The sequence below is a fragment of the Syngnathus typhle genome, unplaced genomic scaffold (assembly GCF_033458585.1).
Source record: "Syngnathus typhle isolate RoL2023-S1 ecotype Sweden unplaced genomic scaffold, RoL_Styp_1.0 HiC_scaffold_96, whole genome shotgun sequence".
Taxonomy (NCBI): Eukaryota; Metazoa; Chordata; class Actinopteri; order Syngnathiformes; family Syngnathidae; genus Syngnathus; species Syngnathus typhle.
The window spans coordinates 75,001-77,500 of record NW_026872002.1 but is presented as its reverse complement, the minus strand read 5'-3'; the positions used below and the strand labels follow the sequence as shown (position 1 = coordinate 77,500).

Below are 2,500 nucleotides of genomic sequence, written 5' to 3'. Positions count from 1 at the left end.
ACGGCGCCCCCTGTGCCGAGCGTCGGCACACCGCCCGGATCTCCGCCAGCCGCAACCCACAACCTCAACCAGGCAGGCTTTTGCACCGCCTCAATAGCTAGAGATCTCAACCACTCATCCGAAGACCAACAGAGTTTCCAGGTGCGCCTGACCTGTATTCTAGGAACAGTAACGGATAACTTAACGATGCCCAAGCCGCTGTCGCGACTCCGCGAATAGATGAAGCCCCCCGCCGTGGACGAGTCGAGACGCAGCCACCTCTTCACAGCCATCCGCACCTTCCTGTCAAGCCACCTCAATCTGGTCACTGAAACCTTGCCGACATCCGCCCTGAAGGTGACTCTCGGGAGTAAGAATGTGTTGCACACCTGTACCTTCTGCGAAGGCTTTAACGCCGACGCCGTAATTCTCCGCAGCCCCATACTCACCATCTCGTCCAGATCCTCAGAGACAATACCCCGCCACGGCACTATAGTGGCCCCCAGATAACGAACTGACTCACCCGGAGTTACCATGTGTATCGGCTTCCCACACAGCCTCCAGGCTACGCAGCCGCTCTCGTTCGGACTCAACCAAATACCGTGGCACTTACCCGGCTGGACAGCCAGTCCCGTCAGCTGGCAAAAGACCTCCAGGATCATCAAGTTCTTCTTCATTCCTTCCTCCGAGCCACTCAGCAGGACTAAATCATCCGCAAAGGCCAGGGCGGCAATTCGGCGGTTGCCCCAGACCAGGTGACTTCCTTCGCGTTCGAGGCTATGGATGAGAGGATCCATAGCGAGGTTGAAAAGCAGTGGGGACATTGGATCGCCTTGCTTAACACCAACCTTCATGGAGATGGGTTCGGAGTAGGCGCCTCCGCAACCCACTCTGGTCGAGCAGCCCACATACGAGTGACGGATCACCTCGATTACACGTCTGTCTACGCCCAAGCTTCCCAGCACACACAGGACATGGTCATGAGAAACCGAGTCGAAAGCCTTCGCAAAATCAATGAACACGACTGCCAGCGGCACGCCAGCCGACCTCGAATGCCCCATGACCCGATCAAGAATCATGAGGTTCTCCTCGCAACCACTCGCGCCGGCGACGAAACCGCGCTGCCGGGGGCTAACAGGACAGGCCCGCGCCAGCCTCATCGCCATTATCCGCCCAAACAACCTCAGCACGACTGACCCGATAGTCACAGGCCTCCAGCCTGCCACATTACCCAGCTCTGTAGGGTCAGCCGATTTGGGTAACAACCGCGTCTTGCACTCCTTGAAGACCTGGGGAACGACTCCACGCACCATCCATGTCGTAAACAGCCTCGCCAGTTGCGTACCGTCCGGGTCCCAGCCAAGAAGAGCCTGCTTCTTGATCCCGTCTGGGCCCGGTGCAGAGCAATTCCTCATCTTAGCCAAGTTAGATACAACTTCCGGCCCCAGGATCGGGTGGTAGAATGGTTCGTTATTCGCGGTCAGTCCCACCTCGAAGCCCTCCAGTCCATAAAACGGCCTGACCGTTTCCCACTTACTCCTGAAGTGCCTATCCACCAACTCTAGCGGCAAATCACACCCAAGGGGCGTCAGATCATCCAAGATCCGCCGTGCCAGCCCCTTTCTCGCCTCAGAATAGCCGCGCTGCTGGTGGTAGAACACTCTCCTACGCTGGACGAGCCGCCTCGCCCAACCCTTCATCTGTCGGTCTCGAGGTTTGGACCTCGCGGACTTTGTCGGCCACACTACCTTACCCCCCAGGGCTTTCATGAGATCCAAAGCAGAGGACTCGATCAGGCTAGGCTCCCGACCTGCTTTCTTGACTAAGGCAGCGGTGGCCCGATGCTCCTCATCTCCCGCCAGCAGCTCTTCCAGAACTCTATCCTCCACCAGATCTGGAAGCGACGGGGGACAGGTCCATTTCTGGGGCGTCGCCCTGGCAGCCAGGGCTCGCCAACGCACACCAGACTCACCGCCTGCCGCACGACCGCACAGGGACCCCCACTTCCACCTCACCTGCTCTCCGGACTTGCCAGTACCCAACATCCGTGCCACCATCACGTTCTTGTGCCTATGGTTCTTGTACTTCTCCATAAGCCTCACCATCCGGGCCTCCTCCTTCACGCTCCACCTCCTTTCCCTCTTAGGACCCTTACTAGTCTGGCTCCGCTCTTTACGAGCCGTGAACCACTCCGCTGCATGGGCCTGCCGCTTATGCTGAGATACTCCAACAGCCGTCCGAAAACGGCGCCCACAGTGATCGCAAGCGACCCCCTGTTCGACATCCACCATGCGCACGCCTCGACACTTCGAGACATGGCACCGAATTGCATGGCTGTTCTCCCCTCGTCTTTCGCACTTACGACAGCCGTACACGATGGAGACACCCGCATGCCGGGAAGCGCAATGCAACCCAAACCTGCGCATACCAACCACACGCGCCCCACACAGTAGGCAGTCCATGGACTCTCGAGGCAGATGCACCAAGACCTGGTCCGGAGGCCTCGGATCCTTCTTACGCC

The 2,500-nt window shown here is 58.7% G+C and overlaps 1 pseudogene; it reads right to left on the bottom strand.

Moving 5' to 3' along the window:
* LOC133148496 (28S ribosomal RNA) overlaps positions 1 to 2,500 on the bottom strand; it is a 9,854-nt pseudogene that overhangs the window by 2,426 nt on the left and 4,928 nt on the right.